The sequence below is a fragment of the Neomonachus schauinslandi genome, chromosome 6 (genome assembly GCF_002201575.2).
Source record: "Neomonachus schauinslandi chromosome 6, ASM220157v2, whole genome shotgun sequence".
NCBI lineage: Eukaryota > Metazoa > Chordata > Mammalia > Carnivora > Phocidae > Neomonachus > Neomonachus schauinslandi.
In genome coordinates this window covers 112,484,266-112,509,107 of record NC_058408.1, presented here as the reverse complement: position 1 = coordinate 112,509,107, position 24,842 = coordinate 112,484,266, and the positions used below count along the sequence as shown (strand labels likewise).

Sequence of the window (24,842 nt, the reverse complement as noted above, 5' to 3'; positions counted from 1 at the left end):
CACAATTAATAATTGGTCAAGCTGTGTGATGAGTACTTGAGGGATGATTATACGAATCTCTCTATTTTTAAGTATGACATCCTCCATTTTAAAAAATAAAATGTTTTCAAAAGTTTGTTTTTCAAACTGAGACAATTTAGAGAATATCCTATAATATGAGAGGCTTTTAAGGACTAGACTATTATTTTTGTTAACTAGGCCATTATTTATTAGTTTTTTGAAGCTTTAGATATGTATAATAAGTATGGAATGCAGAACGAATGTGGTCCCTTGCCCTCCCCTTCTAGCAACTGCAAAGAATCAAGAGGCTGGTTGACAGCTGACCAAATCTTTACATTTCTATAATACCTTGGCAGAAGGTGTTGTCGTGTGTTATCAAAACCATCTGTCACCCCTTACTAAAATGCTCTACCGTTTAAAAATTGTAAATAGGGATGCCTGGGTGGCTCAGTCAGTTGAGAGTCTGCCTTCGGCTCAGGTCATGGTCCTGGGGTCCTGGGATTGAGTCCCAAATCGGGCTCCTTGCTCAGTGAGGAGTTTGCTTCTCCCTCTGCCTGCTGCTCCCCCTGCTTGTGCTCTGTATCTCTCTCTCTGACAAATAAATAAAATCTTTAAAAAAATTATAAATAAAAATTGAATGCTGCTAATAATATTTTTTTTGGTAACTAGGCTGAAATTTTAGCTCAAGAATTTTCTACACGTCTTCAAAAGTTCCTCTAGGGGTGCCTGGGTGGCTCAGTCAAGTTAGGCATCTGCCTTCAGCTCAGGTCATGATCTCGGGGTCCTGGGACTGAGCCCTACATTGGGGGGTCCCTGCGCAGCAGGGAGTCTACTTCTCCCTCTCTCTCTGCCACTCCCTCTGCTTGTGTGCTCTCTCTCTCATATAAATAAATAAAATCTTTAAAAGAAAAAAAAAGTTCCTCCAGTAGAAAGAAGGCCTGCCACTCATCTTGCATAGGGACAGGGAGGAATTCCTTTGACCCCCAGGCCAGGTATCTTGAAAATTCCACTAGCTTCAGCCTGCAGCAGAAGACCCTTGGGGTCCCTTCCATCCTGGGCAGAGGTCACGGACATTTCAGAGTAGTCCTTCCCTCTGAAGCGAAATGAAGTTGTTTTATCAACAGGTAACTTCACGGTTTGGAGTCTTTCCCCTGTCTCAGGATCTAAACGAACCACTCTTCCTCCCCTGCAACAGGCCACCCAGGGCTCCCCCTCAGCATCAATGCACATTCCCTCTGGGGTTCGTTCTCCTTTCTCCAGCTTGTGAACACTTCTGTGGTAGGAGATCTTTCCTGTCTGCAGGTCCTAGTCAAAGGCGCCCATGGAGCAGGACAGGCTGTCCATGTCATAGATGTTGTGGTCCAGGGGCCAATCCAAACCACTGGAGATGTCCACTCGGGCAAAGTACTTTTCCACACAGTGGTCAGGAAAGAGGGAGCACAGGGAGCCCTGGTGCCGCTCCAGAACGGCCGGCGCTGTCTCCTCAGCCATATTGCCAGTCAAGTATCTCTCAGCGGGATCCACATGCCCATCATTGAACGGATTGTTTTTCTTGTCTTTATCTACTGTGGCCAGGACGACCGCTGACTGATCTTCCAATTCAAAGCACAGAGCTGTGTTCCAATGGGGGCAACATAGCCTCCTGACTGGCAAAGGGCCACGGAGCTGGCAGGGGCATTCACGGTCACTTGCTGCCCTCACATGCTGAGCAAATACCACTGGCAAACCTTTTTTTGCAGGAATATCTACGAAGAGCAGAGAGTTGGATGCCTCCTCCCTCACCGGAGACGCACCGCCCTGACAACCCTTTAGCAGAACACACTCATCTTAATGGAAGACATTGTCCTGGGGGACATCTTGGTGCTAATGACCCTCGGAGGGCTGGCTCAGGACTAGATTACTATTTACTCCTCTCTGAAAGAGTCTTTGAAAATGAGGAACTCTCGATATTGGTGTCTGTGTTAGTAATTCGACCAAGGTCACATACTTACCACATGGTAAAGTTGGAATTTGGTCTTTGGCTCTCTCTCCTGACAGCTAGGTGATGCTGAGTCACAGCCAATCACTTCAGAACCTCAAACTAGTTCATATGAAAGCTTTCTCATCTATCTTGATTTGGATCACTTTGTTGGTTAATGAGACAAATTTGAGCACTCATGCTGGAAAGTGGCCTACCAACCTTGGATATTCAGTGTGGGCCATGGGCATTGTCAATGTGGGTGTGTGTGTGTGTGTGTAAGAATATGTTTTAAAGAAGGAAAAGAGAACACACATCAATCTAGAATGTCAGTTAAGTTCAGTTCAGTTAAGGGGCACCTGGCTGGCTCAGTCAGTGGAGCATGTGACTCTTGATCTCGGGGTTGTAAGTTCAAGCCTCACAGGGGGTGTAGAGATTAATTAAAAATAAGAAATCCAGGGCACCTGGGTGGCTCAGTTGGTTAAGTGTCTGCCTTCGGCTCAAGTCATGATCCCAGGGTCCTGGGATTGAGTCCTGTATTGGGCTCCCTGCTCAACGGGGAACCTGCTTCTCCCTCTCCTTCTGCTGTTCCCCCTGCTTGTGCTTTATCTCTGTCAAATAAATAAATAAAATCTTTAACAAAAAAAAGAAAAAGAAATCCTGGGATGCCTGGGTGGCTCAGTCGGTTAAGCATCTAACTCTTGATTTCAACTCAGGTCATGATCTTAGGGTCATGAGATCAAGCCCCGCATCAAGTTCCATGCTGGGCATGGAGCCTGCTTAAGATTCTCTCTCTTCCTCTCCCTATGCCCTTCCCTCCTGTGCTTGCTCCCTCTCTCTCTCAAATAAAATAAAATAATTAAATAAATTAAAAATCTTTTAAAAAGTACAGTTCAGTTAAGAGAGTTGCTATTGTTGCTATTGTATTTTTGAGGAAATAATGTATTGGTTACCTTTGGTGTGGTAATAAACACCCCCCCCACCCTAATCCCAGTGACTTACAATAATACGCATTTCTCATTCACATTGCATGTTGGTATCTATGATGGCTCTGCTTCATGTATCTTCTCATTCCAGAGCCAACCTGAAGGATCAGCCCCTGTTTAGGATATGCCATTTTTATGGCCAAGGGAAGCAAGCAAGAGACAGAGCCAAGTCTTCTAATGGTTCTTTTTTTTTTTTTTTTTAGATTTTTTTTATTTTTTAGAGGGCGAGAGAGAGAGAAAAAGCATGAGAGGGGAGAGGGTCAGAGGGAGGAGCCCGATGTGGGACTCGATCCCAGGACCCTGGGATCATGACCTGAGCCGAAGGCAGACGCTTAACCATCTGAGCCACCCAGGCGCCCTCTTCTAATGGTTCTTAAAGTTTCTGCTTGTCTGTGGTATATATTACTCCTGCTCACGTTCCACTGTCCAAAGCAGTCAGACTGACAATGGGTTAGGGAAGTACACGCTACCTTCGGGAAGGCACTGCAGATTACACATATAATCCTCTTACAGGGAAGAGAACAGGTGGTTGGAATCAATAATCCAATTGCCTGCATATTCTAATATGTTAACTGTTGCTGCAGTAGAGTATAGAATATTGCTGTTATTTTTCTATTCCCATATTTTCCATTTTTGCAGTATTTACATAATTTTTATAATTCAACATCTCTTCTACTGGGGTAGGCTACAGTGTCCGTTACTTGGCCTTTAGCACATTGGAGACATTGCTGACTATGAAAATCATACCATTTATGTTGCATCAGTCAATCTCTTCACTTGATTTCTTTTTGAACAGAGCTCAGACTGCTTCACCCCTACCTTTACTTCATTTGTGATTGACTCCTGGATACTTATAAGCATTAGTGAAAATATATGTGTGAAAGAAGCTGACATGTACTAGATATTCACAAAGACTTCTTAAATCTGAATTGTATGTTATTTGTGTAGATAAACATTTCAATGCAACATAATAAAAACATCTGATTTTATTTATAGTATTTTATTTTATAATTCAACTTTGTTACAAAAATAATAAATGTTCATTTTAGGAAATTACAAAAATATAAAAAAGCAAAAACCAGTGGGTAAAATCACTAGTCATCTCACCACCCCAACATAACCACGGTTAGCATTTTAGTGAACATATTTTCAGTGCTATTTCTAGTATATGTAAATATATAAAAAGGGATCATGTTGTGATCGACTAGTTTCACTTCTCATATGATGTGACTAGGCATCAATGCCATTAGGTATTATCCTACATTATTAATGGTTGCACAATATCCTATCCTATGGAAGCAGCATAATTTAACTAGTTCTCTATTAATTATCAATAATTCTATTATAAATTTCCTCATAAATGAATAATTTCAAACAGCCACAATTAAAATTGAGCGAATGGGGGCACCTGGGTGGCTCAGTCGTTAAGCGTCTGCCTTCGGCTCAGGTCATGATCCCAGGGTCCTGGGATCAAGCCCCCCATTGGGCTCCCTGCTCGGCGGGAAGCCTGCTTCTCCCTCTCCCACACCCCCTGCTTGTGTTCCCTCTCTCTCTGTGTCTCTCTCTGTCAAATAAATAAATAATCTTTAAAAAATAAAATTGAGCAAATGGTTATATGTAATTTTCAGTGCCAGCCACAGTACTGAATTATAAGAAAAATACTCAAAATCATTTCATTTTGACAAAGAAAAGAAGAGACAAACCAAAAAAAACCAGACTCTTAACTATAGAGAACAAACTGATGGTTACCAGAGGGAAGGTGGGGGGGGGGGATGGGTGAAATAGGTGAAGGGAATTAAGAGGACTTATGATGATGAGTACTGAGTAATGTATAGAATTGTTTTTTTAAAGATTTTACTTATTTATTTCACACAGAGAGAGAGCAAGAGATAGAGAGTGAGAGTGAGAGAGAGAGAGAGAGCATGAGCAAGGGGAGGGGCAGAGGGAGAAGCAGACTCCCTGATGAGCAGGGAGCCTGACACAGGGCTCAATCCCAGGACCCTGGGATCATGACCTGAGCCAAAGGCAGACGCTTAACCAACTGAGCCACCCAGGCGCACCTAGAATTGTTGAAGCACCATATTGTCCACCTGAAACTAATATTACACTATATGTTAATTACACTGGAATTAAAATAAAATTTCAAAAAATCATTGTATTTTGGTATCTACTATATGACTGCAGATCATCTGTGCTATTAGTCTTCTTGCATTCCTCAGTCCTCTAAAGAGATACCAAGCTATTACACAATTTTAAACCAAGTAAAGAACTCTCACTTTCAGAAATAGTAAACTAAATAATTCAGAAGTAACCTCCTACTGAAGACAACTAAAATAATTCATATGAAATATAAAAAGCTTTTTCCTAAAAACAGAAAAAAGCTAACAAGTAGCAAGGGATTACCTTGCCAATTATTGGCAAGAGACAATTGCTCAGAAAAGGTGAAAATCCAGAGACGAGAGCTCAGTTTGGGGGCCACTTTTGCAATCAGAAGAGGTGGCTAAAAAGCTGAGGGAGCTAAGGTCATGTAAGTTGGAATCTCGGGCTTTTCAAGGCAGGGTCAACTCTAAAAAACCACTCCATGCTCAGGACTGTAATCCTGAGTGGCTGCACCGTGGAAGTAAGAATAAACTGAAAATAAACTAGCTTTCTCCTGTACTTCAGCTCAGTTTCAAGTACTCTGGGTGATTCAGAAAAATTTCAAGCACTGAAAATGCTTAAGGTGCTTCTGGTTTCCTCATGCCCCTACACATTTGCAAAAGTCAATGAAAACCCTTTCTGTAAGAAGATGATATTATCCTAGTCTTAAACATTACTCTAGTTAATTTTTCAAGTACAATTTTCAGCACACAATCAAAGATAATCAGACATAGAAGGAAATTGAATAAGAACAAGAGCCAGCATAAACAATAGACAATAGACTTTCAACAAATAGTCCAGACAGTGGAGTCATTAGACATAAATGAGAAAAAAACTATCTTAGTATGGTCATTAGGATACAAATTCATTTTTTTTTAAGATTTTATTTATTTATTTGACACAGCGAGAGAGGGAACACAAGCAGAGGGAGTGGGAGAGGGAGAAGCAGGCTTCCTGAGGAGAAGGGAGCCCGATGCAGGGCTCAATCCCAGGACCCTGGGATCATGACCTGAGCCAAAGGCAGACGCTTAACAACTGAGCCACCCAGGCGCCCCTACAAATTGAATTTTTGATACAAAATTGGAAACTAAACAAAACAGAAGTTGGGGCACCTGGCTGGCTCAGTCAGTAGAGCATGAGACTCTTGATCTCAAAGTTGGGAATACAAGTCCCATGTTGGGTGGAGAGATTACTTAAAACTAAAGTCTTGGGCTGCCTAGGTGGCTCAGTCTGTTAAGTGTCTGCTGTTGGCTCAGGTCATGATCTCAGTGTCCTGAGATCAAGCCTCATGTCCCCTGCTCAGCGGGGAGTCCTCCTCTCCTTCCCCACTGCTCATGTTCTCTCTCTCTCAAATAAATAAATAAAATCTTTAAAAAATAAAATAAAATATTAAAAAACAACAACTAGAAATTGAAGATTCAGAAGCCAAAAAATATAATGACACAAATTAAGAACTCAAGATATGGGTCTAAAAACAGATTAGATGGGGGCGCCTGGGTGGCTCAGTCATTAAGTGTCTGCCTTTGGTTCAGGTCAGGATCCCCGGGTCCTGGGATCGAGTCCCACATCCGGCTCCCTGCTCGGCCAGGAGCCTGCTTCTCCCTCTCCCACTCCCCCTGCTTGTGTTCCTGCTCTCCCTATCTCTCTCTCTGTGTCAAATAAATAAATAAAATCTTCAAAAAATAAAGAATAAAAACAGATTAGATGAAGATAGCTTTGAAGAATCTATTCAGAATTAGAAAATTCACATGTATTTAGACTTCTACTTTCTGTAGGTTATATTACAAATCATAGGTTTGTTTAATATAATTTTTCAGCTGTTCAGAGCCCCTATTGCTCCCAAAATCTTGCTACCTTTCATCAGAGATGACTTGCCTCCTTGCCTGCAGGATTAGTATCTGTCATGTTTGCTCTAGTGTTTCTTATCAGTTCCTCTCCATACCCAGGCTCAGAGGCTGCCTAAACCAGTGTAGCCCCATTCTCTCCTAGACCCAGCTGTGCTGGTCACCCGTTTTTCCCTCCATCTGAAGCCAGACCTAAGGTGCTCCTGGCTTCACCCTATAATAGATAGAACCTTCCTGGGGAAGAAGAATGATCCTTCCCTCTGTCACAGAGCTGCTCCTCCCTCTCTCAAAGCCAAAATTACTCCTTCTTCTCTGGAATACAGCTCTTATCTGTTTCCCTGATCAGGAGGAAGATTTATCCTGTAACTAAAAGTCTTGCCAATCCAGAAAAAAAAAAAGGCTTGAGGGTAGGGGCAGTTCACAGAGGGAAAACAGCATCCTCTTCTGAGATCAGAAGGCCTGGGCCCCCAGGAGGGTCAGAATGGACTTGTAACAGTATAACCTAACCCCCTCCACTTACTCAAGGCCACACACTGAGCAAGTACCACAGCCAGGACCAAGATAAGGGACTTCCCTAGCCACCTGCTGCTCACTAAGACCCAAATCAAAGGCTGACAGTTCCCACGCATTTGGCGGGTGTAGCACCTTTTGAGTTCCTGCCATACACCAGCACCGTGAGGATAAAACGGAGCAGACACAGTGCTTGCCCCCAAGTGGTGTATCTGACTGAGGAACAAAAGGACAAACCAAACAGGCGCTACACTTGCATGTACTTTACCTATCTGGATTCATTTATCCCTCCCAACCCAATGCGGCAGGTAGTTTTATTATTCCCATTTTATAGATAAACTGAGGTCAGTGAAGTTAAGTGACTTGCCTGTAGTCTCAAAACAGATAATGTGCAAAGCTGGGATCTAAATCTGGGCTGCATAAGCTAGAGATTTGTGGGGGCGTGTATGTGAGGGGGGAGGAAAGAAGGCGGTGGCTGAGCTGAGCCTCGGAAGTAGATTTTAGTAGCCTGGGAAGGGAGAAGGGCCAGCAGGACAGGGAGAAGAACCATATGCACCTCCAGCAGATACAGCAGCATGGAGCCAAGTCCCTGTGCCCAAGGATCCCAAAGGCGACGGGCCTGCTTCTCTGCCGTCCCACCCCCATACCCGCATTTTGACCTTAGCTGTGGAGTACAGGAAGGCTCTGCCAGAAGGGGATCCATCCGTCACCTTCGGTCACCTTCAACTCCTGCAGTAAGGACCCTCACCAGCAGGGGGTGGAGCGGAAGGGCCCTCGGCGAGCAGCCTCAGTACATCCTGTCTGCCGCTGGGTGGCACTGTGACTCCTCAGAGAGGGAACAGCGCCCACGGGGAGACTGACCACAAAAAGGAGTGGGAGCACCATGCAGGCCCTAATGCTCTGGGCACTGGGGTTACAGAAGAGTACAAGAAATGGTTCCTGCCTCCGGGGAACCCATGGTGGGGACAGATAGACACATGCATAACGAATTAATTGCTCCAACAACCCATTCCTGCTGTGGGGCTCAGGGAAGGAGGAGCCATTTGAGCCTTGAAGCAGGATTAGCCATTCCAGACAGGCTGGCCGTGACGGTGCTGATTCCCAGAGCACAGCGCAGAGACGTGGGAAAGCGGGGGAGGGGCTCACGGAGTCCCAGGAAGGGATGGCAGGTGGGGAGTTGGGGCTGGGGGTGCCTGCCACAGCTGAGGAAGGATGGGTGTGTGTGCGCAGGGCTTCAGCGCCAACAGGCTCGGGTGCTCTTTGTCTCCATGAAGCACTTAGTTCAGGGATGTGGTGAGGCCCCTGGTGCTCGCACGACTAGAAAATGCTGGAAGTTCCTGGCAGGAGCAGAAGACTACTGGCATCCTGCCCTCTTGCTGTGCTTTTCTGGGCTCAGCCTCCAATCCCAGCGCTGGTCGCAACTTGCTGCGGGATCCAGGGTCAGACATTGCAGCTCTCGCAGCTCGGTGACTGCATGTGTAAAAGGGGGTCTTTCGTGTGCACAAATATGTTGAAAAATGAAAAAGTTTAGTCAGAAGCCACAGGGTGGGGGAAAGTGAGCCAAACAGCATCAAGAACTACCCATGTTGTTTCCTGCTAACCTGGTCTTCTTTTTGCAGGTGGGGCCACTGGGGAGGAGGACTCCCTTGGCTCCCTTCAGGCCTGGGCAGGGCCCAATAGAAAGCCAGGTTGTATCTATTTGTCCTTGGAGAACAATTCATCTCCACAAAGTCTGTAAAATTTAATAAGCAGAACTTTGCAGCAGGGAAACAATTTAATATCTGGTAGATACGTTTTCGTTAAACTTTTAAAGATGGAACAAAGACTGTTTTCAAATTTCCTATTCAGGAATTAACTTATCATGGTGTTGAAATCCACATCGAAACAGCTGAACTGAAATGAGCTTCCTAAAACAAAACACAAGCAGCGATGGACTGGAAAGTTTGAGACTAAAGGCTTCAAACCCACCCTGGATGGTTGGCAGGGACTTTGCCTGACTCTGGTCCACACACACCCATCACCAGAAGGGGGCACCCGTTGTACCTCTTATCCCCCTATGGAATCAGGGGCCCGGCAAGGGTGCTCAGGGCTGCAGGCCAGGGCCCACAGTATCATTTCAAGCAGATACTCCCCACCTCCTTTTGTCAGTTACAAATGAAGCTGGTAAGAGGTGATAAGGCCCTTGGAGGCACCCAAAGGTTTGTCAAGAAAGGGGCTCCTCCTCACACTCCCCACCCTGGTCGAGCCCCAGAGCCAGACTTGCCCAGTCCAACTGGGGAACCCAGGTCACCTTTTAGAGAGATTATTCCCCTCCACCCAGTGGAGGTTCCAGAAGAGGCACAAGGGGCTTTGCATAGCAAAGTGCATAGCACACGCATCCTTTTCATTTAAATGGTGTATTACAGTTCAGTTAAATTGCAGTTTTCCAAAGATGATCTGTATACACATTTCACTGCAAACAACATAAATTTTATGTAATTATTTGAATAATGATGAGGGGAAGAGAGGACTCCTGAGGAGCTAATGGGGATTAAGAATGACAAAGCCCTTCCAGTCCCACCCTCCCCTGTGCCTTGTCCATTTGCTCCTAATCTATCACTTTTTTAAAGTATAAAGAATCAGGGATGCCTGGGTGGCTCAGTCAGTTAAGCATTTGCCTTCGGCTCATGTCATGATCCCAGGGTCCTAGGATCAAGTCCCGCATCGGGGTCCCTGCTCTGCGGGGAGTCTGCTTCTCCCTCTTCCTCTGCCTCTCCCCCCGCTGGTGCTCGTTCTTCCTCCCTCTCTCTCTAATAAATAAATAAAATCTTAAAAAAAAAAGTATAAAGAATCATGCAGCAATAAATCAAGAAATGCTCTTGGCCCGGGCTTTGGGGTACCACACTGTAGTCAGATGGTATGTAATTACATCCCCAAATTGAGAAGAAGTCAGCTCAGACTAGACGAGGTGCAGAAATGCCCCAGCTTTATGCACAGAAAACTGGCCTTGGAGACAGGATGATTGAGTTTCAGAAGATATGATGTGATGCCCACACACAGATTTATTATCTGCAACTGTGTGTCCCAGAGAGGCTTTTGGGGGACACAAGAATTTCCCTGTCCTTCATCTGTCCTGCAGAATGCTTCTAATCTCTTTGTAGGATATCCTGGCACCCCTGAGTTCCTTTTATACATTTTAGATATGTAATTTAGAGCAAGTGATGTTGTATCTGGTTTTCCCATCAATCAGAGCTTACTGTTGACTTGTCAGTACCTTGGGGTGTATTATCCTTAACACAAAAAGAACATATATAAACCAAATTTTATAAAAAATGAGCACCCCAGTTGAAAAACGGACAAAAGACATGAAAAATACAATTCATAAAAGGTTAAGAAATGCCCAGTGTTGGGTGAAAATGTCCCTCACCTTCCATGACTATGCGTATAATGTGATACAATTAAGAATAGTTTCAAAATGTTTCAATGTGTATACTCTTTGATCAAGCAATTCCACTTCTCCAGATGTATCCTATGGAAACATCTGCCCAACTAAGCAGAGACAAACGTACAAGGATTTTTGTTGTACCTTTAGTATAGGAAATTTATTATAGAAAAACTGGAAAAAAGCATAAAAGTCCCTCAAGAGTAGACTGGGACTTCTCCAAGCCTCAGCCAGACGCGCGGAGCCGAGCCAGCATGACCGAGCGCGGAGTGCCCTTCTCCCTCCTGCCGAGCCCCGGCTGGGACCCTTTCCGCGACTGGTACCCGGCCCACAGCCGCCTCTTAGACCAGGCCTTCGGGCTGCCCCGGCTGCCCGAGAAGGGGGCACAGGGGTTCGGCCACATCAGCCGGCCGGGCTACGTGTGCCCGATGCCCGGGGCAGCGCTCGAGGGCCCCCCTACCGCGCAGTGGCCGCATCTGCCTACAGCAGTGCGCTCAGCCCGCAGCTCCGCAGCGGCGTCTCCGAGATCCCGCACACCGCCGAAGGCTGGCCGGTGTCCCCGGACGTCCACCGCTTCGCCCCAGAAGACATGACGGTCAAGACCAAGCACTGCGTGGTGGAGATCACCCGCAAGCACGGAGAGAGGCGGGACGAGCACGGCTGCATCTCCCGGTGCCTCACTAGAAAATTCGCGCTGCCCCCTGCTGCGGACCCCACCCTGGTCTCCTCCCCTCGGTTCCCTGAGGGCAGGCTCACCTTGGAGGCGCCAGTGGGAGCCAAGTAAGGGCCTTAGCCCTGCTGGCCACCCTCCACCTCCGTAACCGTCACTGACCATCCCCACCCGCCAATACAGTTCGAAGCAACAACACCCGCCTCCAAAAAAAGTACGATTGGTTAAACTATTGGTTAACCATACAATAGCTCATGAGACTATTAAAAAGAATAAGATAGGGGCACCTGGGCGGCTCAGTCGTTAAGCGTCTGCCTTCGGCTCAGGTCATGATCCCGGGGTCCTGGGATCGAGCCCCGAGTTGGGCACCCTGCAGAGCTTCTCCCTCTGCCTCTCTCTCTCTCTCATGAATAAATAAATAAAACCTTTAAAAAAAAATTGTAACTCTGTGTGGTGACAGATGTTAACTGGACTTACTGTGATCACAATACATATAAATATCAACTCACTATGTTGTACACCTGAAACTAATTATATGTCAATTATCTGAATTATATCTCAATTTTTAAAAATAAAATGAAAAAGAAAAGGCAGAAACAGAACAGTGTAAATAATGGGCTACCTGGTTCTGTTGTTGTTGTTATTTTAAGATTGTATTTATTTATTTGACAGAGAGATACACAGCGAGAGAGGGAACACAAGCAGGGGGAGTGGGAGAGGGAGAAGCAGGCTTCCCGCGGAGCAGGGAGCCCGACGTAGGGCTCCATCCCAGGACCCTGGGATCATGACCTGAGCCAAAGGCAGACGCTTAACCACTGAGCCACCCAGGCGCCCCACGGGCTACCTGTTTTTGTAAGAAAAAGGTGAGGGGCTCCTGGGTGGCTCAGTTGGCTGAGCATCTGCCTTTGGCTAAGGTCATAATCTCAGGTCCTGGGATTGAGCCCAGAGGAGGGCTCCACGCTCAGCGGGGAGTCTGCTTGTCCCTCTCCCTCTATATACTATATTAGTTTCAGGTGTACAAAATAATGATTCAATATTTGTACATATTGCAAAATGATCACCACAGTAAGTCTAGTTAACATCCATCACCACACGTAGTTACAAAACTATTTGTCTTGTGATGAGAACTTTTTATTTTTAAGATTTATTTACTTGAGAGACAGAGTGCGCTTGCATGGGGGGACGCCAGGGGGAGGGGCAGAGAGAGAGGGAGAGAGAAACTCAAGCAGACTCTGCACTGAGCACAGAGCCAGAGGCAGGGCTGGATGCCAGGACCCTGAAATCACCACCCAAGCAGAAACCAAGAGTTGGAGACTCAACTGACTGTACCACCCAGGTGCCCCATGATGGGAACTTCTAAGATCTACACTCTTAATAACTTCCCAATATGCAAGACAGTATTATTACCTATACTCACCATTCTGTATATTCCATACTATATTTACTTTTATTTGCATAAATAAACACTGGGAGTATTCGCAACCAATGAATAAAAGTGGTTCTCTATAGAAGGCACGTGGGGAGGGGCCATCTGAGTGGCTCAGTCGGTTGTCTGCCTTCGGCTCAGGTCATGATCTCAGGATCCTAGGATCAAGCCCCACATCAGACTCCATGCTCAGCGGGAAGCCTGCTTCTCCTTCTCCCTCTGCCCCTCCCCCTGCTCATGCTCTCTCTCTCTAATAAATAAATTAAAAATCTTTAAAAAAAAAAGGCTGTTGGGGAAGTAATGGGCTGGATGGGGGCATAAGTACAAACAAGACTTCTAAGCATGAACCTTTTAATACTGTTTTGGTATTTGAGGGAGGTATTACCTTTATGAAAAAATAAATTACAAAAAACCGAACAACAATGGTATCATCAAATCTAGTAAGGATGCAATAAAATTATTTTACATACACACATACACACACAACGCACACACACAGAATCATCTCCAACCAAGCAAGCGTCACTCATTGCCAATGCCAGAAGTCATTTTTCAGTTGATTTTTTAAGACAATTTTTCTTTAAGGGGCGCCTGGGTGGCTCAGTCGTTAAGCGTCTGCCTTCGGCTCAGGTCATGATCCCAGGGTCCTGTGATCGAGCCCCACATCGGGCTCCCTGCTCAGCGGGAAGCCTCCTTCTCCCTCTCCCACTTCCCCTGCTTGTGTTCCCTCCCTCGCTGTGTCTCTCTCTGTCAAATAAATAAAATCTTTAAAAATTTTTTTTGTTGCGCCTGAGTGGCTCAGTTGGTTAAAAATTTTTTTTGTTTCTTTATATCTTCAGGAACCCTGTGGTGCACTGCAAAGAAATGTAATGTCTGGGCAGTGACTAGCCCAGTAACACAGAGGCTGGGAGAAATCTAGGTGAAGATGGGTAAAAGGGAGCTTTGACTTTCTTTTAAGGCTGCCAAGCATATGAACTTGTCTATGACTCTTGGTGGAAGGCAGAGATGATCATTTTCCACTATGGAAGCCATAATGGCCAGATACTCCCTTTTCCAGCTTTCTCTGCACATAGGGCATAGACTCAGACTATCTGACACAGATCAGTAGCTAATCAGCTGCGTCCTCCCCAGAACCCGAAGTGGGAGCTAATGGTACGAAGAATCCTTTCTAGGTCATCAGCAGTATCGAGGGCACCATCCACGTCCTGGGGCAGCCAAGGTGTCCAGGAACCGATGTTAATAGAGTCCAGGGCTAACAGGAGGCCCAGGGGTAGTATCCCACTCCCCATGCTGACTGACCACATCGGTGCTGCAGTGGCCTATTTGTGACTATTTTCCAGGCCTGCATCTCCAAGGCTCCCTCGATTCATTCTGTGCATTCTGTTTTGCTTACATCTGTCAGAATTGCCTTCTGTTGCTTGCAGAACCTGACTCTGGATTGCATGAGGGGTTCCCGAGCTGGGAGTCAGAGGAAATACGGGAACCAACAACCTACCCAGGGTCTCCAGGCCTTTACCTCTGGCGGAAAGCAAATAGGGAAGAGGGGAAGAGGGTGAAGCAGTGCCATCAATCTTAAAACTGTGTGTGTGTGAGTGTTACAGGGCAGAGGTAGGGGTGGAAGTCAGACGTGAGAACACAAGAGGCTCTCCTGAGAAGAGGCTGCTGGTCCTGGGTCCTGGGTCGGGCTGGATCTAAAGCCTGCTGGGAAAGGGTGACAGCTACACACAGGTGATGGGTTTAGCCAATTAGTGATAAGAGGTAAAAACCTGAGAGTGAGGTAGGATAGAGAATCTGTGAGAGTGAACTTTCTGCCACATAGTTGCAGTCTGAAATTGGATGATTTTTTTAAAAATTTCATTTATTTATTTGAGAGAGAGAGAGAGAGATCACAAGCTGTGGGGAGGGGCAGAGGGAGAGGGAGAAGCAGACTCCCCACTGAGCAGGGAGCCCAACGCAGGGCTCAATCCCAGGACCCTGAGATCATGACCTGAGCCGAAGGCAGATGCTTAACTGACTGAGCCACCCGGGGGCCCCGAATTGTATGACTTTTTAAAAAAATAATGATCATGGGGGCGCCTGGGTGGCTCAGTTGGTTGGGCGTCTGCCTTCGGCTCGGGTCATGATCCCAGGGTCCTGGGATCGAAGCCCGCATCGGGCTCCCTGCTCAGCAGGAAGCTTGCTTCTCCCTCTCCCACTCCCCCTGCGTGTGTTCCCTCTCTCGCTGTCTCTCTCTGTCAAATAAATAAAATCTTTAAAAAATAATAATAATGATTATGAATTCATATGGCACTTCTGAATTTAAAAGACGGACAGGGGCGCCTGGGTGGCTCAGTCGGTTAAGCGTCTGCCTTCGGCTCGGGTCATGATCCCAGGGTCCTGGAATCGAGTCCCACATCGGACTCCCTGCTCCACGGGAAGCCTGCTTTTCCCTCTCCCACTCCCCCTGCTTATGTTCCCTCTCTCACTGTGTCTCTCTCTGTCAAATGAATAAATCTTTAAAAAATAAAAATAAAAAGTAAAATAAAAGACAGATGGACAAAGGACTGTGCGGGTGAAGGTATGTGTGCTTGCTCCTCTGTACATATCCAGAATGACTTCTATTAGATCCGATTCATTTATTCATTTAACACGTGTTCACTGAGCAGATACAGAAATGAATTAAAAATGTACATCTAATTTCACTCCTCTGAAAACCTCAATAAAACTTCAAGGAAGGGATTTATTTAAAAAAAAGGGATTTATAACTACTTTTTTCTTTCATTTGGATCTATATATCTTTTGTATTGTGGTAAAATATACATCATACAAATCTTTATCATTTTAACCATTGTTAAGTGTATATTTCAGTGATGTTAAGTACATTCACAATGTTGCTCAACCATCGCCACTATCCGTGTCCAGAACTTCTTCATCATTCCAAACAGAAACCCCACATCCATTGCACAATACCTTCACATTCTTCCCTCCCTCCAACCCTGGCACTCCATTCTATTTTCTGTCTCTGTAATTTTGCCTGTTCTACATACCTCACATAAGTGGAATCATACAATATTTATGTGGGGCTTTTTTAATCTGGCTTATTTCACTCAGCGTAATGTTTTCAAGGTTCATCCATGTTGTAGTGTGTATCAGGATCTCCTTTTTAAGGCTGAATAATATTTCATGGTAAAAGTGTATCACAACTTGTTTATCCATTCATCTGTTGATAGACACTTGGGTGGGGTCTACCTTTTAGCTGTTGTGAAAATGCTGCTATGAATTTTGGTGTAAGATATCTGTTCGAGTTCCTGCTTTCTGTTCTTTTGGGTACATGCCCAGAAGTGGGATTGCTGGATCAGATGGTAATTCTATATTTAATGTTTTGAGGAACCACCATACTGTTTTCCACAGCAATTGCATCTTTTTGTTTCCCTACCAGCAATGTACAAAGGTTCCAAGTTTTCCACATCCCCACCAACATTTTCATTTTTTTTTTTAAGATTTTATTTATTTATTTGACAGAGAAAGAGAGATAGCAAGAGTAGAAACACAAGCAGGGGGAGTGGGAAAGGGAAAAGCAGGCTCCCCACCGAGCAGGGAACCCGATGCGGGGCTCGAACCCAGGACCCTGGGATCATGACTTGAGCTGAAGGCAGACGCTTAACCATCTGACCCACCCAGGTGCCCCAACGTTTTCATTTTTTAAATAATAGTCATCCAAAAGAGTATGAAGTGGTATCTCATTGTGGTATAACTACTTTTTAATGCATAACTTCACTAAGCAAGGGACGCATATCCAAGCCTGACTGACTTGAGCTTTTTACTCCACATCCTGGTCCTTCTGAGGCCCAAGCACATTTGTTTTAACAAAGTAGAACATTTCCCAAACGTTCCAGGACTTAGCTTAGATACGCAGTCTTTGGTGTTGATGCCGTGTTTCTCATCTTCAGGCCCACTCCCTGGAATCTTGCTTCGGGAACTTTGGGAAACTAAGCCTCAAATAGGACCAACTCTGATGTATAAAAATGCCCATGACAACATTTTCTTATAAAAGCAAAAGCAAAAACCATCTAGAATGACATAAATGTACAATAGAGGAATGCCAAGTAAATTTCAGCACACCCTCTCGATGGTCATTATGCAGTAGTTAAAGAATGATAATCACGAAGTCTTTGTTGAACCACTGAACCACTGAAAAACACTTAAGGGAAGAAAGTGGTCTATAGCTATATGATAATATGAAGTTACACAAAGACCAGAAAACACATTATAAAAAAAGGTACTGTGTTAAGGTGTAGGATTAGAGGTGATTTTCTTTTTAAAAAACATCATTCATGTCCTTATATTGTATTTTTAATTAAAAAGGGGGGAGGAAGGACACAAGGTGCCTGGCTGTCTCAGTCAATAGAGTGTGTGACTCTTGACCTCAGGATCTTGAGTTCAAGCCCCACATTGGGCATAGAACCTACTTTTTTTTTTTTTTTAAGATTTTTATTTATTTGACAGAGAGAGACACAGCGAAAGAGGGAACACAAGCAGGGGGAGTGGGAGAGGGAGCAGCAGGCTTCCCGCTGAGCAGGGAGCCCGATGTGGGGCTCGATCCCAGGACCCTGGGATCATGACCTGAGCCGAAGGCAGACGCTTAACGACTGAGCCACCCAGGCACCCCTAGAACCTACTTTAAAGAGAGAGAGAAACAAAAGTGATCCAGACACTTCATTGAGGTTGGCTGATGAGTGACGGCCAAATATCAATTCTCATTTTTTTTTTTTATGTTTCAGTGACACTTTTCCTTGCTTTAATATTTTTTGTCTTTTTCTGCTTTTGAAATGAGCTCTCAATTACAAAATATCAAACTACACTATGGAGAAGCTCACAAGTAAGGACAGATCGCAGAGGCAGGTGGCAAGAGGTGGGGTGTGATCGAAGCAGTGGTTACAAATTTTCACAGGAAGCTAAAATTATCCAACAGGTTGTGCCCTAATGTTAGCACAGGTTAGACTAGTCACTACCTTGGTGGGCGGCCTCGGTGTGTTTGGGTTCAGATTCTACACGGCAATACGATTTCTTCCAGTTAAGAGTTCTTGGCTTGCACCAATCACAGGGTGGCCGGAGGGCCCCGGGCCAGTCTATTAGTTTTTCAAAATGCTGTCGTAGACCTGATAGATGTACTGAGAGACTTTGGGAGCTCTACATTTCAGCGACAGCGTATAATTTGGGTTTCCTGGCTGGATACGTAGCTCAGCCAAAATCCAAATACCATTCGTGAGCTTCAGGGATTGGTACAGCATGTCCTGCCCTTCCACATTCCTCTTGGCAATAGTATAAACACTGTTGTTTTGCAATTTGCTGGAAACAGTGTCATCATTTAAATGACATTCCTTAATCTGAAACTGAAGTTCATTTTCATTGGGAATATCCTTCCATGTGGCAAGGAAGACCTGGCGCTCCATTTGGCCATCTTCTACAAAAAGCACATTGAGTGGGATGAGGCAGCTGAAGTAAAAGACATCAATATTGTTTTTCACAGCCACCTGCAGGTTATTCAGAGGTTCCATCTTCATGACTGGGCCCAAGGTGTTGAGAGGCAGGGAGACATCAATGCTCTGGTTTGGCATGAGCGGTGTATGGATGGCCAGAGGAGTGCTGGGGCTGACACCAAAGCTATTCTTGTTAAACTGGATTGCAAAGTCTGTCATGTGCTGTGGAGCTTTGTTGGTGAAGTTCATTTCCATATAGATGTGCCCCTGGCGGTGAGTAAATGTTCCGGAAATCTCCAAGCCTTTAGCTTTTACTGCAGGCAGCCAGACAGCCTTAGGAGCCACATATCCACCAGGTGCCATGCCTATTCCAGTGGAGAGTTCAAACAGGTCATTCAGACCACTGCTGACCACAGCAGGAGTAGGTGAAGGAGCAAAGGTTGCAGGCACTGATGAGGGGATGAAGGATTGTCCCACTGCCGGACTTCCTCCAATGCCCCCGCCAAGGTCACTGCCAAGCAGACTATCTAGTCCTCCTCCCAAGAGATCCACTGCTCCCATCTGCATGGAGGACACCTGTGGCACATTGACTGGGGGACCGAGGTCAAGGTTTAAGAGGTCTCCTAGAAGGTCACCTTGGGAGGGGATAACCTGAGGCTGTTCCAGGGTCGTGGCTGTGGTGGTGCCAACAGGGCTGTCACCTGCATCAGTGCTTCCATGATGTATTGGCAAGTGTTTGCAATGGATTCCATGACTTCCTTCCACAAAAGCATTGGGAGGAAGAAGCCAAAGATCCAATGTGGCAGATTAGCTCATCCAGCAGAGTTGGCTCAATAAGATCTGTCTCCTCAGAGATCAGTGGCTTCTCAGACAAGACTACTTCTTTGGCTGTGACAGGGTCCGTTGAGAGAAGGCGCCAATAAATATAGCCTAGGTCTCGAAGGTCAGGATTATCAGAATCCTGTGTTGCCAAACTCAAGACTTGCTGTACCAGCTCCTGTGTTTCTGATGGTTTCTTAAGAAACAGCTTCACGATGGCAGTAAGCAAAGTGAGCTGCACCTGGGTGCTTTCATCATGAAAACCCTCCAGGAAGCTCTCTAGTAACTCATCTGCATTGTCAATTCTCTCAGCATATTCTCCCACAATCCAAATCATAGCTGCTCGAGCGTCTGGTTCATCCAGTGAGTCTAAGTTCTCACACAGAGTGGCAATGATACTTTCATACTTGTTGGGATATTTGCAAAAGATGTCCCTGATGACGACAATTGCCTCTTGGACCACATAATTTACTTTGGTGTGGATGAGATCAAGCAATGTGCTTACACAGCGCTCAGCAGATTGCTCCACTTTGATGGCACACCGTCCGAGGGCCCGCACAGCCTTGCGAACAAAGTCAACATCCACCTCTGTGGCATATTCCTTTAATTCCACCAGAACCTGAGCAATGTTAGCTTGGGATGCTAAACGAATCATGATGTCCAGTTTCTCTAGTTTAACATAGATGGGATCATTGTACTTCACAAAGAAGACTTTGATTTCCTGCTTCAAGATTTCAGGCCTTTTCTGGACAATTAGATTGATATTCCTCAGGGCAACGTACTACACCTCTGGCTCCCCAGACAGCAAAGTGACAAGTGGAGGGGCCAACTTCTTCAGCAGCATATTGTAGTAGTCGGAGTCCTTGGGTAACAACTCCAGAAACTTCATTAGGACTTTTACCGCTGAAAGCACCACCGCTGAGTTGGCATGAGATAGCCGGGGAGTCACACGCTCACAGATGCTCTGAGCCTCCCGGTCATCTTTAGGGTTGTAATTAGACAGGCAGTCCAAGATGAAAATCTGGCCCCATTCAGTGCATTCATTCAGGGCTGTCAGCAGCTTATTAATGTTCTGTGGGTTCAGATCAAGTAGGTTGCTGTTTGGGTGAGATTCACTGATTTCAGATAATGCTGCTACAGCATTAGCCACCACCATTGGATTTGAATCTGCTATGAGATCCCGCAGAGAATCCAGAAATCCCTGATCTTCTACCATTTGGGCATTGATATCATGGAGTTTTGCCACACAGACTGCTGCTGTTTTCCGAACATAGGGATCTTCATCCTTCAAGCACTTGCGGAGAGGCTCACAGAGATATTCTGTAATCTTGTCCACCCGGATGCACCCCATGGTCCTGACTGCTAAGGCCCGAATTAGAGGATTGGGATCTTCACAGTCCTTCACAAAGCTGTTGACAGCCATGATGGCCATGTCTGGCTGACTCTTGGCGTAGTTCATCAAATAGAGATAAACAAGCTTCTTTAATTCCAGGTTGTCAGTTTGCATACAGTTCACTACATCTGGAAAGAGAGAACTAACGTCCTTCCCCACAGTCATGGCAGCAATCACTTTCTTCACAGCCTCCTTCGTCTTTTCTTTCTTTTCATTGTTGAGTTCAGCCTTTAATTCAAAGATTTCTCCTTTTTTATTGGTTGTGAAGTACTTGGAGTCAGTCATGGTTTTGGATCTTTAATGTGCACCGGAGGCAAGGGTGGGGGTGGCGGCAGCAGCCAGAGAGCACGGCCCCAGTGGTGTTATAATCCAATTCTCATTTTTTTATTGAGATATAATAGACATATAACACGGTATAAGTTTAAGGTGTACAACATATGGATTTGATGCATTTATGTTGCAATATGACTGCCATTGTAGTGTTAGCTGGTATCTCTGTCATGTCACAAAATGATTATTTCTTCTAGTGGTGAGAACAATTAAGATCTAAGCTCTTAGCGAGTTTAATGTTTATAATACATAATACAGTTTTGTTGTCTCTAATCACTGTACTGTGTATTAGACCTCCAGGACACATTTATCTACTAGTCTCCAGCATGTACTCTTAAGCAACATCTCTCCCATTCCCCATCCTCAGTCCCTGTCTTTTTGAGTTTGTTTTTTGTTTTTTTATTTTTTTAATTCTTATTTATTTATTTTTAAAGATTTTATTTATTTATTGGACAGAGAGAGACACAGCGAGAGAGGGAACACAAGCAGGGGGAGTGGGAGAGGAGAAGCAGGCTTCCCGCGGAGCAGGGAGCCCGATGCGGGGCTCGATCCCAGGACCCTGGGACCATGACCTGAGCCGAAGGCAGACGCTTAACGACTGAGACACCCAGGTGCCCATTTTTTGTTTTTTTAGCTTCCACACATAAGAGATATATACAATATTTGTCTCTCTCTGACTTATTTCATTTGACATACTGTCACCGAGGTCCATCTATATTGTCACAAATGGCAGGGTTTCCTTCTTTCTCATGTCAGAAAAATATGCCGCCGTATGATACAGCACATCTTCTTTAACCATTCTTCCGTTCAGGGACGCTTAGTTTGTTGCTGTAGCTCGGCTCCTGTGCAATGACCATGGGAGTGGAGATACCTCTTCTCCATCCGTTTTCGTTTTTGTCAGGCAGCACATCTCACTATGATTACGAAATTTATTCTGAATCTTCCGCCGGTGCTTTTTGCCTGGTTATATCTTTAGATGGGTTCCAAGAAAGATGTGGTTAAAACTGTGATGGCCAAATTCCAGGAGGCCTAGATGATTCGAGCAGTTTGGATGGGGACCATTACTGAGGTTTGTAACAGTTGGAGCTCTGGGGCCGCCCCGAAGCCCCACATTTTGTCCACGCATTAAGCCACCACTAGATGCCGCTAGAGGCTGCGCTATGCCTCCCGAGCTGGCTGCGCGTGCCTCCCTCCTTCCCGGGGGAAACGACGAACATTCATTTAAATGTTTTGTGTTAGGACACACTCATGTGCATTTTTATGCCAAGTAAAGCTCCGTGAGTTGGAAGCACCACCTTCTCTACATCTTTTGAACAGAGCGTTGGAACTCAGCCCTACCGAGCGACTTCTCTGGGCCAGGCGTCTTCATTCATTTTCCCATTTGATCTCTATGCCTGGCGTCTTCTGTTTGCCCCTCCAGATCAGCCTTCCACCCCTCTCCCACCACCGCGAGCCCCCAGGGGCTGTCGAGACAGAATTAGCCAGCTCACTCCTGCTCTGGCTTCCCCTTGGGTTTGGCCAGTGGGAAGCTCTGGCAGGAGGTGGCACTCGGAAGAGAGAGCACTTGAGATGTTTGTTCCCCAGTTCCCACCGCAGAGCCCCCACTGGCTGGCTTTGTCCTGCCACCCACGGTTCCGCCACCTGTAGGGTAGCCCTCCACACAGCCTCTCTGTCTCCAGGTTTTGTCCTTCGGCCCCGAGGAGGTGACAGACAGCTCAATTGTTCCTAGTCCCTCGTCCCCAGTCTTGGATTACTGCACAATCCCCCAGGGTTACTCTACACCTTATTCACACCTTTGTAAATAGTCTTCGTATTAAACTCTCCTCAAATTACCCCCATTGAGTGTGTCATCTGTTTTCTGCCAGGACCCTGGCTAATATAATCCCTAACGAGACTGGGGTAATTCATCCAAATCTGAGAGGCAGTAGGCAGCATACTGGGCTGGGAAACAGGTCTGTCTGCATCTTTTGCCAGGTCAGACTGCACTGCTCAGGAAGGGCCAGACTTGAGCAGTGGGCACATTGGACAGCCAGGAATGGGTCCAGCACTGGGCATAGGGAACGGACTCTTCTGCTCCGTGCCCTAGACCACTGCATGTCCAGGGCCCATTCCCACTTCTGTCCCTCCCGAAGTTGACGTGTGCCCTGCTCCTTATTCAGCAGTCATGGCATTTGCCCGGGAAGCCTTTGCTTGCAGAGCCCAGAGCAGTCTCCTTCATGACTCCTGTGGCGGTTTTTAAAATATGCCCACTGGGGCACCTGGGTGGCTCAGTCGTTAAGTGTCTGCCTTCGGCTCAGGTCATGATCCCAAGGTCCTGGGTTTGAGCCCCACATCGGGCTCCCTGCTCAGCAGGAAGCCTGCTTCTCCCTCTCCCACTCCCCCTGCTTGTGTTCCCTCTCTCGCTGCGTCTCTGTCAAATAAATAAACAAAATCTTTAAAAAAATAAAATAAAATATGCCCACAAATTCTTTGAGATTCTCTCCATCAGGGGTGGTGTCTAATTCTCCTTCCTTGAATATGGGCTGTCCCTAGTAATTTGTTTCTAACCAGCAGAATACAGAAGTGATGTGCCCTGACTTCTGAGGCTGGGTCATAAATGCAGATCAGCTTCTGCCTGCCTCTCTCCTCTTGGGACATTAATTCATTAAATCCAGGCTGCCATGCTGGGAAGAAACCCAGACAACACGGGGAGGCCACGTACAGGTGAGCCCTAGCTGAGGTCCCGGCCATGAGAAAGACTCAGGCCCCAGCCATGGTTTGATTACAACTACATGAAAGATGCCATTGAGAACCGCCTGGCTGAGGCCAGTCAATGGGAAACGAGAGAGAGAATAATAATAAAATGGTTGCCATCGTTCTAAGTCACTAGGTTTTGAGATAATGTGTGACACAGCAGTAGAAAATTGATGAAGTCCCTTCTGCATAGAAGTGACAGAGCCATCAATACTGATACTCTTTGGGGTGTCCAATGTATTCTGGGAGACTACTCTCCTTTAATTTTCTTTAAAAATCTCCAAATTTGGGGTGCCTGGCTCACTCAGTTGGTGGAGGATGCAACTCTTGATCTCAGGGTCATGAGTTCAAGCCAATCTCCAAATTCCACAAATAAATAAATAGCTCCAAATTCCACAAATAAATAAATAGCTCTGAATTTCCAATTTTTATTGCATCATGAGCTTGTCCTGGATTTTGTTCCTGGATACTTGAAAAGTTGATAACGTCTTGGAATTAAATGTACCTGTATTTTTGTTCAGAACAGGTTCATGTTCTAAATCTGCTCTTTTCACTTGATAATATATTGTTGACAACTTTCCAAATGAGTAAATATAGATATCCCGGATGCGTTTTAAACAATGGCTTCATAATATTAAGCCGCGGTTTTTATGAGTTCTCCCAAGCTGAATATGCCACCAAATAACACCCACCCACAGTAGGATAGTTTGTTAGTTCATTCGTTCTCTCACTCACTCATTCAAAACCCCATGAAATGCCCCTTCTCCCCGGCGGTTAGTGCTCAGAGTGTGGAGTGTGTGATCCGGCCTCGGAACACACATTTATTATTAAAGAAATCTAAAAAAAATCTTAAAAAATCTTTTAAAAAACCCAAAAAATTTACAAAAAATCCGCGTCTCCCCCGCCGGAGACTTTTTTTTTTTTTTTCTTCCTCTTTTATAAAATAACCCGATGAAGCAGCCGACACCGACCCGCCCGCGGCCCCGCAGCAGCTCCAAGGAGGAACCAAGAGACCGAGGCCTTCCCGCGGTCCTGACCCGACAGCGCCACCCTCGCTTCCCAGCCGGCAGCCAACAGCCAGCAGCTGGCGGCAGCCCATCGACCCCGTTCTGCGGCCGTTGGGTAGTTTTCGATTCCGGGTGATTTTTGTCCCTC

At 45.7% G+C, this 24,842-nt stretch overlaps 3 pseudogenes across 1 annotated transcript; 1 reads left to right on the top strand and 2 right to left on the bottom strand.

Moving 5' to 3' along the window:
• Window positions 1-945: 945 nt before the first annotated feature.
• On the bottom strand, window positions 946-10,849 carry LOC110589428 (annotated as a pseudogene).
• Window positions 10,850-11,111: 262 nt separating this feature from the next.
• Window positions 11,112-11,641, top strand: LOC110589427 (annotated as a pseudogene).
• A 6,072-nt stretch (window positions 11,642-17,713) lies between these two features.
• LOC110589330 lies at window positions 17,714-20,966 on the bottom strand (annotated as a pseudogene). The gene is made up of 2 exons (XR_006540226.1): window positions 18,728-20,966; window positions 17,714-18,679 (listed from the first exon to the last, which is right to left on the bottom strand). The product of XR_006540226.1 is annotated as an AP-1 complex subunit beta-1-like (transcript).
• Window positions 20,967-24,842: the final 3,876 nt, after the last annotated feature.